This window comes from Ranitomeya imitator, chromosome 4 (genome assembly GCF_032444005.1).
Source record: "Ranitomeya imitator isolate aRanImi1 chromosome 4, aRanImi1.pri, whole genome shotgun sequence".
NCBI lineage: Eukaryota > Metazoa > Chordata > Amphibia > Anura > Dendrobatidae > Ranitomeya > Ranitomeya imitator.
Genome location: NC_091285.1, coordinates 151334019 through 151349097, shown reverse-complemented (window position 1 = coordinate 151349097; position 15079 = coordinate 151334019).

The following is a 15079-nucleotide window of genomic DNA, read 5'->3' as shown; positions in this document are numbered from 1 at the left end:
AAGTATAGAGGGGTCAGGTTATCATAAATTATGCCACCTCACCCCATAAACCTAGGAGAAGGGTTCGATGTTCACTTTCGAAGACCATTTCACAGCATTGCCTATATTGTCTCCTTATGCAAATCTTGAAATGCAAATGCTTGAATGGAACAATGGAGTTTGGAATACAGGTTTATGCTCTTTAGCAATGAATCATTCTTTTGCTTTGGATGAAATGAAGATTGGTCAGGAGACCATGTAGGCAATGCTATGAAGAGGCCTTCATGAGGGAACATCGCACCGTTCTTACTTCCAGTATTTTGGTGTGGGGTGGCATAAGGTATAGTAGCTAGGCCCTTCTTGTCTTCATTCCTAGTACATTGAGAACTCAGCTTTATATTAACTTGGTTATAGAACCAGTAATACAGCTATTTTTAAGTAGTGTTCTTGGAGTCTTTCTTCAATGCCAGACCACATATTGCTTGTGCTATTGTGAGCAGCAGGGGCAAAGCGATTGTGGTCACAGAGAGTGTGATTGCAATCAAGCCCATGTGGGAGGCGGGTTCGCTGATACCAGCAGCTATTTCTACTGGATGTGCATGCAACAACACACATTCTGTTAAAATGTATTGTGGCACAATGACCCGCCAGCTAGCAGCTGACGTCGGCATGCAAGTCATTGGTGGCGCATGAAAGTGACATCATGCACTGTTTGTCGCTTGCACGCTGAAGACAGCTGATGGCTTTTGCAGTGGCCATAGAAGAGGATGCCGTATGTCATGGGAGCAGGGGAAGGTGAGTAAAATAGTTTGTTTTTTTTACATTGTTCATTTGTTGGAGAAGAGCCACAGTACAGAGACATTATTGCTGGAGGAAGCCCAGGATGGGGCACATTATTGCAAGATGGGAGGACAAAAATTAATAGGCGGGGCCCAGGATGAGGGATACTATACCAGGGTGGACTCCAGGTACAGGAAGGGGCCAAAATTGGGGGACATTATACCAGGAGACAGAGACATTATACCAGGAAGTGGAATAGGATGGGAGACAATATTATAGCAAAGGGGCACAGGGTGGGGCAGATTATTACAAGAAGGGGCCAGGATCAGGGACATTATTACTGGATTGGGGAAGTGGTTTCATGAGGGTGCGAACACGTATGTTTTCACAGGATCTGCAATACTACAAGCGCCCATACAACTGACAAACATGCGGATTGGGGCCAAGGCCCATTGGACTCTAGTTGCGCCACTGGTGAGCAGCCTGCGTAGACTTAACAAGCTACCATGGCATGCAGAGTCTTGGAACTTGTTGTCACCCATCAACCACAGCTGGGATGACATTGGCCAGCAATGGCAAAACCAGCTGCAGATCTTGATAATTTGCATGCTGAAGTGCATTGAAAATGGCAGGACAGTCTCATACAATCATTAATAACCTCATTGATAGTATGCCAAGGGGTGTAAGTATATTTCTGCTTGTGGCACTCATACTTAATATTGATTAAATGTGTTGAGATTTCCATAATTTCACAACTTCTTCTTCTTGGTGTTGCAATTTTAATGTTGAGGAGTGTATATCACTGATGATAGACTTTAAACAATATATTGTAGTTATCTAACACTACAGCAAATCAATGTCAAAGAATCCTATAAAATTGTAACTATACCAAGCTCTCCCTGACTCAACATCTTTGTCATGTGATAAGAAGCTAAAAACAGTTTTACATTTTAGGGGTTTCTCTGTGGATAATGGAAATGCAACATGTGCTATAGAGATGATCTCTGATCTAGACTACATCACTGCTGTAATTGTCTTATTTTTGTAGTGCTTTAAATATACTGTTGTGTGTGAAATATCTTGATTACAGTTTTTACATTTTATTTTGTGATTAATAGAATTATATATATATTTTTAGAACATATTTATGGTATTCATTCAAAGTGAACATACAGTATATACTGTAGTTGCAGAACACTAAAATGTGGTTTTAGCTTGCACCCCACGTGCCAGAATTGTATTCTGCATACTCTGCTAAACAGAACTTTTTTTTCCTTTTCTAGAAATGTGAGGAATTTATGATTTATGATTTTCAGCCTAAAGCAACATTTTTTCAATGGATCCTGGAAAAGTCTCTGTACTGAGTTTTAGAATATGACACTGTTTTATGGTTTTCTACGATTACTAATTTGCAGCTGCTGGCGCAAATACAAGCACTGGAAATCACTGCGAGAAAAGCAATTAACAGCTCAATATTATATTTCACTATGGAACTCCATATGTGTCTTGTTTTTTTACTCTTTTTTTTAATATAAATGAAATAAGAAACTTGTTGGAAATGTGCCTTCTGTAAGTATGGACTCACTGAAGGAAAGTGTCAACTGTACAACATAATCAGCATCACATGGCCTATATAGGGCCCATTCTGAATGTGAAGGTGAGTCAGCTAAGGGTTAACCCTGAGAAATAAGAAGGACCACACTCAGTTGAAGTTAGTTGACCTGTCCCAAGCTGTTAAAAGTCTTATATTAATTGAGGAACAGTATTTTACTTACAGCAACATCTTACTTAGAATGTCTGTCAGTCTCTGCACAGGAGCCACTCATACACTCTCTGGGGCCGATTCATCGAGACTAGCATAGTGTACTCTTCTGCCAAGAGTACAAGAGGCACTGATTTCATTAGGAGGCATACAGTGGCAGGTAAAAGGTTGCACACCCCTGGTCAAAGTTACCGTTGTTGCGAACCTTTAAGCAAACTGAAGATGAAATTATCTCGAAAAGGCCTAAAGTTAAAAATGACACATTTACTTTGGATTGTAGGCCCTCCCAAAATATATTGTCATTTTTTTACATTTTAAAAATTACAAAAAGGAAAATGGGCTACTGCAAAAGTTTTGGTCCCCTTGGAGATTTGTGTGCTCTGACAACTTTGACTAAGGTTTCAAACCTTAATTAGCCTGTTACAGTTATGGCTTGTTCACTATCATCGTTAGGAAAGGCCAGGTAGTGCAAATATCCCAGCTTTATAAAAACCCAGCCTCCTCTAACCTTGTGCCAAAATCTGCAGCCATGTGTTCTTGAGCAGCTGCCTAGTACTCTGAAAATTAAATTGGTGGAGGCCTATGAGAAGATAGCAAAGCATTTTCAAGTTGCCTTTTCCTGAGTTTGAAATGTAATTAAGAAATGACAGTTAACAGGAACAGTGGAGGTCAATATAAGGCCTGGAAAACCTAGCAAAATTTCAGGGAGAGCTGCTCATACGATTGCTAGATAGGCAAATCAGAACCTCCACTTGACTGCCAAGGACTTTCAGAAAGATTTAGCAGACTCTGAAGTTGTGATACATTGTTCTACTGTTCAGAGACATATCCACAAATATGGCCTTCATGGAAGAGTCATCAGAAGAAAACCTCTCCTGCTTTTTCACCATAAAATTCAGTGTCAGAAGCATGCAAAAGATCATCTAAAGAAGCCTGATGCATTTTGGAAACAAGTCATGTGGGCCAATGAGCTTTGGATAGAAATCTTTGGCCACAATGACCAAAAATATGTGTGGAGAAAAAAGTGCACAGAATTTCACAAAAAGAACATCTCACCAACCATTAAGCATGGCGGTGGATCAATCATTATTTGGGGTTGTGCTGCAGCCAATGGCACGGGGAACATTTCATGGGTAGAGGGAAGAGTGTTTTCAATGAAATTTCAACAAATATTTGATGCAAATATAACACCATCTGTAAAAAAGCTAAAGTTGATAAAAGGTTGACTTCAACAAATGGATAATGATCCTAAACACACATCAAAATCCACAATAGACTACCTTAAAAGGCGGAAGCTGAGGTTTTACAATGGCCCTCACAGTCCCCTGATCTGAACATCATCAAAAATCTCTGTCTAGACCTCAAAACAGCAGTGAATACAAGACGACCCAGGAATCTCAGAGAACAGGAAGAATTTTCCAAGGAAGAAAGGATGAAAAGCTGTGATACCTTCAAAACGGGTGCTACTAGGTACTAGCCATGCAGGGTGCCCAAACTTTTGCATCTACCCATATTCCTTTTTGTAATTTTTAAAATATAAAAAATTACAATACTTTTTTTCCCCTAAAATACAAAGGAAATCTGTCATCCTGAACTTCAGCCCTTTAAGAGATCATTTCATCTTCTAGCTCAACAGATTCAACAGATTCACCAACACAAGCACAGCGTCATCAGGAATGGGGGATGGAGCTGGGAAAGGATCGGCACCATTGACATTGGGGGATAAACTGCCTGCTTTCACCGTCTCCCAAAATGACATGAGAAAACAGTTTAGTAGACTTGTTATTGGCAAAGCAGCTGGGCCCAATGGCCTCAGTCCACGTGTCCTCAGAGCGTGTGCAAACCAACTGTGTACTGTCTTCCAGGACCTGTTTAACTAGAGCCTTCAATCACAGGGTGTACCAGAACTGTGGAAGACCACCTGCCTGGTGCTGGTTCCTAAGACCACTTTTCCAACTTCCCTACAAGACTATCGTCCAGTGGCCTTAACATCACATGCTGTGAAGTCCTTGGAGAGAATAATACTCGCCTACTTGTGTCCGATGGTGAGGGCTTTTACTGACCCCCTACTGTTTGCGTACCAGCAGAGATTGGGGGTGGATGATGCTGTAGTATCTCTGCTACATACAGTACATTTATTCTTGGAAAATGATGGATCTGTAGTTTGCGCCATGTTTTTTGACTTCTCAAGTGCTTTCAATACCTTACAGCCGCCCTTACTATGTTGACTGATATGGCGGTAGATGAGGGGATGGTGAACTGGATAAACAACTACCTGACAGACAGGCCACAGCTTGTAAGGATGGGGAAGGTGGTATCTGGCAGTGTACGGAGCAGTGCTGAGCCCCTCAGGGTACAGTGCTGTCGCCCTTCCTCTTCACATTGAATACAGCTGACTTTCAGTATAAATCAGATTTTGTCACCTCAAAAATTCTCAGATGACTCAGTGATTGTAGGGGGCATTGTGGGGGACCGGGGGGAGGAGGAATATAGAAGGGTGGTTTCAGACTCTGTGGATTGGTGCCGGAGTTGGTGGTAAGTTATAGAAAGAAAAAGGATTACCTACTGATCAATATTGCTGGCCAGGAGGTTGAGATTGTTGAGAGCTACAAATATTTGGAGGTTCACCTTGACAGTAAACTCGATTGGAGGTGTCATACAGAAAAGGTTTACAAGAAGGGAATGAGCAGACTGTACTTTCTTTAGAAGCTCAGGTCATTCAATGTGTGAAGTAAAATGCTGGAAATGTTCTACCAGTCCATAGTGGCAAGCACAATCTGACGCTAATAAGCTCAACAAACTTATCAAGAAAGCAAGCCCGGCTGTTGGCCTCCATCTGGACCCTTTGAGGAGGTATTGGAGGATAGAATTCAGAAGAAGTGTAGTGCTATAATGATCAATAATACACACCCACTATACGAGCTGTTCTTGAAGCAGAAGAGCACATTCAGCAGCCGTCTAATCCTATTAAGGCCTCTTTCACACTTCAGTCTTTTGGCGCCAGTCTAAAACCGCCATTTTCCTCAAATAGCGGATCCGCCATTTTTTTTGGCAGATCCGCTATTTTCCCATGGACATACATTAGTGACAGATTGTGGCAGATGGGTGTCCGTTCCATCCGCCATGTGACAGATCCGTCGAGATTTGGCGGACGTCATCTAGATTGATGGACATTATAACGTTTTTTGCCTACGCCAAAATGGCGGTTTGTGATGGATCCGTCATGTCCGCCATTCTATAGAATCCGTCGCCCCAATCCGCTTTTCCAATTGCGCATGCTCCAAAAAGTAGATAATTTTCCTTGACAACCCCCAAGCAATGGATCCGTAAAAAAAACGGATCCGTTAGAACCGTTTTCTCAACAATTGTGATGGATCTGTTGATCCGTCACTATGTCGGAGCAGACTGATGCCAAACAACTGAAGTGTGAAAGAAGCCTAAGGTGTAAGAAGGAAAAATTCAGGAAATCGTTTGTACCTCCTGCTATGGTGATGTATAATAATTTCCTAAGGGTGGTAGACAACAATGACTGATTGCTGGTGTACTAATGTCAATTAACAGTGACTTATATACCTGAACTACCCACATTTATTTGTTATGTAATGTTGGTATACTTGTGCAAGATTTGTGTCCTAATATTTTATGTACTGCTGTTTGTATTGCTGCTGTAATACTGTAATTTCTCCCGGGATCAATAAAGTGTATCGTATCGTATCGTAGTTACTTAACTGTTCACAATAATAGTAATTTTGACCAGGAGTGTCCAAACTTTTACATGCCCCTGTACAGTACTTAATTAATTCAGTGCTTCTTCTGGGTGGCATGCGTCTCCGTGCGTTTTGCCAGAAATGCTATTCTAGTCATTGACTGGGGTAGCATTTCAGTCATGCAAAATGTTGGCAGTTTTGATGAATTGGACACTCAGCGGATTTGATTCAATCTGTCGTGAAAATGTCAAAGTCATATATTTTTTCCACATTGCTCAAAATTTTGCAACTGGTCAAAACTTTTACATCACTTTTGTAGAGTAAAACCACTGATGAATCAGTCCCAATGTGTGTGTTTTTTTAACATTATTCACCCCTTTTAGAACCGACCTCTTTTTACATTTACAATAGCTGTAACATTTTTATTTTTGCATCAACGTAGCCATTAGGGGTTCTTGCATTTTTGTGGATGAGTTGTAGTTTGAAATAATACCAGTCAATTCATGATATAATCTTGTAAAAAATAGAAACATTTTCTAAGTAGGAAGAAATCCAAGATTTGTAACAGCATTAATTGTGTTGAAAAAATGACTTGATAATATTGTTAGGGCTAGCGGAACGCACCGAGTAAATATGGATGTTTTATTGTTATAGATGCGTTCGCAGCCCGGGGTCCACCGTGCAGGAGAACCTGCTGCTAGCAAACGGCGGCACTATATGGCGGTATGAACTAGCTCTGTTACTTCACAGAGTAGCCGTGAAAGCAATGCACTGCTCCCTGTTAGACTTCACAGAGGCACAGGCTAACTACCCAACTGAGAGCAGTCAGTGGTCATGCATGCACACAAAACTCCTCGCCGGAGGTGCCAGCATTCTAGGGGCTTATTTCAGCCTGGTCCCTGAATACACACAAACACAATCTCCTCGCCAGAGGTGCCAGCATTCTAGGGGCTTATTTCAGCCGGGTCCCTGAACTCAAACTTACATGACCACACTGGCGCAAAGCACATAACTTAGAAAGATACTGGCACATGGCCTTGCGGCCATGTGAGCTTTAAATAGTTGCAGCAAGTACATGACCTTCCTAGAAGGACCAATGAGAGGCTGCCACAGAGCCTGAGCACCTACACGACCTTCCTGAAGGACCAATGGATTTAGCTGCAGTATCTGAACATGTGACCCTCGATCTCCACTGAGAGATCTTACTGCGGCAAGAGAAGAATGGGAGACCACAGCGGAGATGGCCCGAGATTCCCCCTGTGCAGAGGCGGGAACTCGACCCCTAACATTACCCCCCCTCCTAGGGCCCCCCCCTTGGGCCTCGCTACACTCGAAGGCGACAATAAGCTGCGGAGCCTGAATGTGCTCAGCAGGCTCCCAAGACCTATCCTCAGGACCGTAACCCTTCCAGTCCACCAAATAAAATTTTTTGCCACGTACCACCTTGCACCCCAAAATAGCGTTCACCTCGTAATTGTCCATAGACGAACCCGATGTCCCGGCAGATGACTCAGAAAACCGGGACATGTATACGGGCATAAGGAGGGACACATGAAAGGTGTCGGTGATACCAAGGTGTGGAGGAAGGGCTAGACGATAGACCACAGGATTAACCTGTTCGAGGACCTTGAAGGGACCCAAGTAGCGTGGTGCAAACTTAGTGGACTCAACACGCAGCCTGATTTTACGGGGTAGGCGTGGAAGAGGCACCAATTGAACCATTTTGGAAAAATGGTCGGTGATCACCTAGATAATGGTGCAGCTACGACACTTGGGTAAGCCTACCACAAAGTCCATCCCGACCATCTCCTGGGGCCTGTCTGCCACCGGCAGAGGATAAAGCAACCCAGCTGGCCTTTGCCGAGGAGACTTGTTCTGCACGAAAAAGAACCCTGCCCTAGCAGGTGACACTGACTTCCTCATGAACCCTCTTGCCAGATTCTCTTGAATGTACTGAGACATTGCCTCCGTCTCTGGGAGAGATAACGGATAGACTCGACCCCGGGGAGGCTCAGCACCAGGCAAGAGATCAATAGGACAGTCATAGGGGCGATGCGGCGGAAGGGTCTCCGCCGCCTTTTTGGAGAACACGTCCGCATAGGACCAATATTGCTTGGGAAGAGAGGATAGATCTGCAAGCTTTAAATAGTTGCAGCAAGTACATGACCTTCCTAGAAGGACCAATGAGAGGCTGCCACAGAGCGTGAGCACCTACACGACCTTCCTGAAGGACCAATGGATTTAGCTGCAGTGTCTGAACATGTGACCCTCGATCTCCACTGAGAGATCTTACTCTGGGCATGCTCAGAACGAGAAAAGCAGGACTTAGTCCTAGAAGCGTCTGCTCACCGCTGCCCAGCACTGGCTTCAATGGCAGAAGCAGGAAAAGCAGCAGTAACTCTTTGTGCAGAGTCAGACTGAGCAAGATGCTGGGACTGATGTCTCCCCTGAGCAGGCTCCACTGCAGCAGGAGAAGAATGGTAGACCGCAGCGGAGATGGCCTGAGATTCCCCCTGTGCAGAGGTGGGAACTCGACCCCTAACAATTATGATTAAACCAATACCATCATTTTATATATTTTTTTTTAGTGGTTAAAGAGGACTTTTCACTAGGTTTAACATGGTTAACTCACAATAGCAATCATAGGCAGCATTCTGCAGGAAAAAAAGAAAATGTGTCTTGAAAAGGTCAGAACTGACTTTCTCTGTGTGATATGGTAAGGCTGATGTTTTGAACCAAGTCACTGAGATCTCACTGCCAGTAAATACAGTAATTACAAGCGCAAAAGGAGGACATATGCGTTATAATGACTTTACTTGAACTTCTCTCCTCCATTCTCAGGCTTCAAAGAATAATCACCTTGAATTTTGAATAGATTCAGAGGAGTGTATGTGAGACTCTGCAGCTCTCTTCCCACAGCACTGTCAGTGTGAGGGGTTGAGGAGAGCAGAGCTGACAGTGCTGTGAAATGAGAGCTGCTGTGTGTCACATACACTGGATCTGTTCAAAGTGTTTCCCAATTTCTGTTCACGGTTCATTAGGACACATTTGGGAAGTAACCTTTTGGGAGGTATAGGATCGCTTGTGTTTTCATAAAGTCATGATGCCCATTTCACAGCATCATGCTATGACAAGTTGGGACCTACTACATTTAATTGGACTTGATATCGACACCTTGATTGCAGGTTTAAGAGGTATTCTGTCTATGATAACAATGCAGCATTATTAGCACCTTATTATAGGCACTGACGCTTTATTGTTTTGTGAACATTTAACCTATACATCTGTGAGTGTTGGGAAAGTCCATGTTGTAGTATACTTAATATTCGTGCTCTATGTGTTGTCATTTTATTTTGGATATCTAAGCTATTTGTTTTATTATTTGCCAAAATTGTGTTTGGTCTAGTGTCTTTGCCTCCTGTGAGGGGTTGTAGTGCCTAGGATCATCTAGGGATTATCAGGGTAAGATGATGGTGAGCGGGGTCGCCACAACTTGTGTGCTTGATTTATGGTGCCAACCTCCATGGCTAGGAAGGGTATTTAATGAGGGAAAATTACTAGGGAAAGGATTGAGGTTCCCTCCCATCCCCAACTTTCCAAAAACCCTGATTTGACATATTGTCTAGGATATTTGTTTATTTAATACTGCAACTTTGTTATACAGTATACCTTGTATATGATCAAGAACGTACATGGAAGTTCCTTTTTAATAAGGTATTAATTAAGTATATTATTGGTAACGGATGAGGTTTTTCTTTTTTAGATACATACAATGCTTATTTAGTGCATGCCCTCCTCCTCTTCCATATCAATTATTGCACTATCCTCCTTTGTGGTTTCCCAACTTACACTATCACATCCCTCCAATCTATCCTTAACTATCCTGCCCCATTAATCCACTTTTAATCTCACTATTCTTTTGCCTCTCCCCTCTGGCATTCAAGGACGTCCATAATCTGTCTCCTCCATAATCTGTCTCCTCCATAGATCTCCAAACAAATTCCCTAATCCATCTTCACACATAATCTCCAGACCTCACAGGGTCACCTTCTCTCCTCCATGCTCTCTCATGTGTTCCTCACCCAATCATCTCAAAGATTTTTCCTGAACATCCCCCATCCTCTGGAATTCAATGCCTCAACACGTCCACTTGTCTCTCACAATTGGAACCTTCAGACGCAACCTGAACACTCATCTCTTCAGAAAATTCTTGCCTGCTGCAACCCCACTTCCATTTTACTGCCACTGGAGCTGCTTTACCTCCCACCTCAACCAACTGTCTCCTCCCTATTACCAGATAAGCCCATGAGGGGAGCGTCCCCTCCCCCCTTTCTACCAGTCTGTCAGTTTGTTCACTATATTTTTTATATGTTTTATGAATGCTATATGAATGTAACTCTTTTCACATGTACAGTGCCAGGGCGCTTTAAAAATAAATAATTATACAATTTAAAAAAGGGATTGTCCATCTTGTATGTTTCGTAAGATGGACATTCACTTGTCCATCTATTTTTCAACTAGAAATGCTCTTTGTCTATAAGACCAAAGTTCAAACAAAATAAAAAAAATCACCCCATAGATGAACAGTACAAATTATATCTAAAATGGGCATTCATTACCCTTTCACATCCAATGGAGCATGATACTGAAAGCGAAACTATCAGCAGGATTTTGCTAAGTAAACTACAGACACTGTCAGGTTGGCAGTGTTAAACTGATTAAAATGATACCTGGGGTTAAGAAATCTGTCTTGTGGTTCTTGTATAATCTATGTTAGAAGTTTTTATTTAATGATATGCCTGTGCTCCGGAGTGTGACTGCAGGCAGAGTCTTATCTTCCTGCTTTAAGCATGGCTACATATTGTTATACTATGCAAAAAGAAGTATACTGATATAAACCAGCTTGACACAGAGAAGCTCTTTTAGCACACCTGCTGCATGGGGCCCTACGAATGTTACATATAATGCTACATCAAATGTAGTTAAAAAGCAAGATGTGGACATAGACTAAGATGTATTAAAATAAGTGGTTCTCTACTTGCTTAATGCATTTACCCCAGCAGCTGTGCGGTCCATATTGACCAGGTGCAACGCATCATAATGAACTACAAAATGTCAGAAGAACGTCTGTTGTGTTTCCTAATGACACAGTGAACTGTTTTCCCTCTACAATCCCACTTTAGTATTAAAATAGCCAAAAGGGATAAGTCTTCCTTCCAGAAATGAGGCGTTTCCTTTCACCGATGGAGTTCCTGTCATTACTTTCATGCTTTGAAAGGCGCTTTGTTCCTGGATAAACATGAATATGGGACATTCTGTAACCCGGGGACCATCTGTTCCAAAAGCAGCAGTGCGGGTTTCGGAATCCTCCTAGGTTGATTTACTGGTAATGTGAAACAATGTAAAAAAAAACTGGAATCTGCTTGCCGGATCCAACCATAAAATGGAGACAATTTACAAATATCCAGCAGAAGTTGCCCTTGGGATGTACAGGAAAGTTGTACAATGCCAAAATCAGTCGCTTACTGGGAAGTGGTAAACCTCATTGTAAAAGAAGCTTCAACTGTAATATTACAGTTTTATAGTTTTACATTACAGCCTAATTACATAACTGGCAAGAAGCACACGCTCCTGATTTTGTTTTACCATCAGTTTCTGTGACACACATGACCACAGGAACACCACGAGGGTGAGTCCAAAATGTGGGCTCTCTGGCTGTAGATTTTATTTTAATCAGCTTTCTTTTTACACAATCTCTCTGATTTTCAATATCCTTCAGTCAACAAGATTTTGTATTTCCTTGTTAAAAAATCTATCAGCAGACATGAATCTTTTTCCTCATAGGGCTTCTTTCAAGGGGCCATAAAGGTGATTGTCCAATGAGGCAAGATCATGACTACAGAGCAGCGGCATGTACATTGTCACGTAACAACATTCTTCCCTAGGATAGCGGTCCTCTGCATGTTGCCCATATTTCCCCATACTGTGCACATCCTCAGACCACTAAAGCAAATAACTTCTATAATGCAAATCACAAGTTGGGTAACCATTGTTTCTATCACAAATGAACTGATGTAACATTCACCCCTGCATATCAGTGACTGGGGAGACGGCAACCTCGTATAAGACAGTCTGCCCAATAAAAGTTTTAATGTCACCAAAGCGCGGAAAATTTTGGACCCTTGTATATACCTGTACACTGAAGTCTTCCGTTTTTGTGGCTTTAAAGGAACACTGATATTTTGTGTTATGCCAGAGACTCAGGGAGTGGCGCATGACACACTGGTTCAAGCCAAAGGGAGAATCTCTGTGTCACACATCACCCCCAGGCTCTACTTTAGGCATGACACACTTATTTTCTGGTACAATGTACATTCCCTGACATAAGTTATGTCGCTTATCCATGTTAGGTAAATAAAAGCTTATAACCTGACGTTAACTTTATCCATTGGTTGTATAAATTATTCTTTTGAAAGCTGAAACCCTCTAAAATGTGGTTCAGATTAAGAAAATAAATTGGCATCAATGCAGAAATATTGATCAGTTAATGGACACAGAATGGTGAGATTTTGGCAAGACAAAAGTTTTGTCGCCCACAGAAAGTAATTCAAACAATTCAATTAAATTATTCAAGTATTCAAACAAATAATTAACTTAAAATACAAATATATGTTGCATAACATTGGTGAATGAAGTTGTAGTGCTATTAGAGTCATATTTAATATTTTGTGTGACTGCCATGAGCTTGAAAGGACTGCATCCATACGGTTCAACAATGATTTGTACAATTTATTAATGAAGTCATCAGGAATAGCAAAGAATGCAGTCTTACATGCCTCCCAGAGTTCATCTAGATTCTTTGGTTTTGTCTTCCAAGCTTCCTCTTTCATCTACCTCAAACATGCTCAATGATGTTCATGTCTGGTGACTGGGCTGGCCAGTCCTTGAGCACCTTGATCTTTTCTGCCTGGAGGAACTTTGTTGTAGAGATGGATGTATGAGATGGAGCACCATCCTGCTGCAGAATTTGACCCCTTTTATGATTTGGAATATAAGAGGTAGCTAATATTTCTTGATATTTTAGGCTATCGATATTGCCTTCCACCTTGCAAATGTTTCGCAGACCCCCATACTGAATGTAACCTGTTGTGAATTCTGTGGCCAAGCTCCCTCCTGTGGTCGTGAGTGGTACTTCGGCTGGTTCTGTCTATGAGCTTCCTTTGGTGGATGAGAGTGGTACTGCGGCTTCTGAGTTTCCTTCCTCAGGTGATGAGGTTAAGTCGTTAGGTGCTGCTCTATTTAACTCCACATAGTGCTTTGATCCTGGCCTCCAGTCAATGTTCCAGTATTGGTCTTGCTTTCTCCTGGATCGTTCCTGTGGCCTGTCTATCCTGCATAAGCTAAGTTTTGCTTGTGTTATTTTTGTTTGCTATTTTTTCTGTCCAGCTTGCTATATTGGTTTTTCTTGCTTGCTGGAAGCTCTGGGACGCAGAGGGAGCACCTCCGTACCGTTAGTCGGTGCGGAGGGTCTTTTTGCCCCCTCTGCGTGGTTGTTTGTAGGGTTTTGTGTTGACCGCAAAGCAATCTTTCCTATCCTCGGTCTATTCAGTAAGTCGGGCCTCACTTTGCTAAATCTATTTCATCTCTGCGTTTGTATTTTCATCTCAACTCACAGTCATTATATGTGGGGGGCTGCCTTTTCCTTTGGGGTATTTCTCTGAGGCAAGGTAGGCTTATTTTTCTTTCTTAGGGCTAGCTAGTTTCTCTGGCTGTGCTCGAGGCGCATAGGACTGGTCAGGAGCGCTCCACGGCTACCTTTAGTGTGGTTGGATAGGATTAGGGATTGCGGTCAGCAGAGTTCCCACGTCTCAGAGCTCGTCCTATGTTTTTGGTATTTGTCAGGTCACTTTGTGTGCTCTGAACTTCAATGTCCATTGTGGTTCTGAATTACCTGTTCATAACAGTACTGGAGGCCCAAAGTACTAATGCTTCTCAATAGAGGGAAAAGAGAAGTTCTGAGACCATTTGTTTTTCTTTGCACTGTGTTCTGTCTTTCTTTTCCCCTTTACATCAGGGTGGTTCAGAACACAGGTGTGGACATGGACATACAGGGTCTGTCCTCTTTGATGGATAATCTCGCTACAAATGTACAGAATATTCAAGATTTAGTGGTTCAGAATCCTATGTTAGAACCTAAAATTCCTATTCCTGAGTTATTTTCTGGAGATAGAGCTAAGTTTTTGAATTTTAAAAATAATTGTAAACTATTTCTGGCTTTGAAACCCCGCTCCTCTGGTGACCCAGTTCAACAAGTTAAGATCATTATTTCTTTATTACGTGGCGACCCTCAAGACTGGGCATTTTCCCTTGCGCCAGGAGATCCTGCATTATGTAATATTGATGCGTTTTTCCTGGCGCTCGGATTGCTGTACGATGAACCTAATTCAGTGGATCAGGCAGAGAAAAATTTGCTGGCTCTGTGTCAGGGTCAGGATGAGGTAGAGATTTATTGTCAGAAGTTTAGAAAGTGGTCCGTGCTCACTCAATGGAATGAATTTGCGCTGGCAGCTATTTTCAGAAAGGGTCTCTCTGAAGCCCTTAAGGATGTCATGGTGGGATTTCCTATGCCTGCTGGTCTGAATGAGTCTATGTCTTTGGCCATTCAGATCGGTCGACGCTTGCGTGAGCGTAAATCTGTGCACCATTTGGCGGTATTATCTGAGCATAAACCTGAGCCTATGCAGTGCGATAGGACTTTGACCAGAGCTGAAAGGCAAGAACACAGACGTCAGAATGGGCTGTGTTTCTACTGTGGTGATTCCACTCATGCTATCTCTGATTGTCCTAAGCG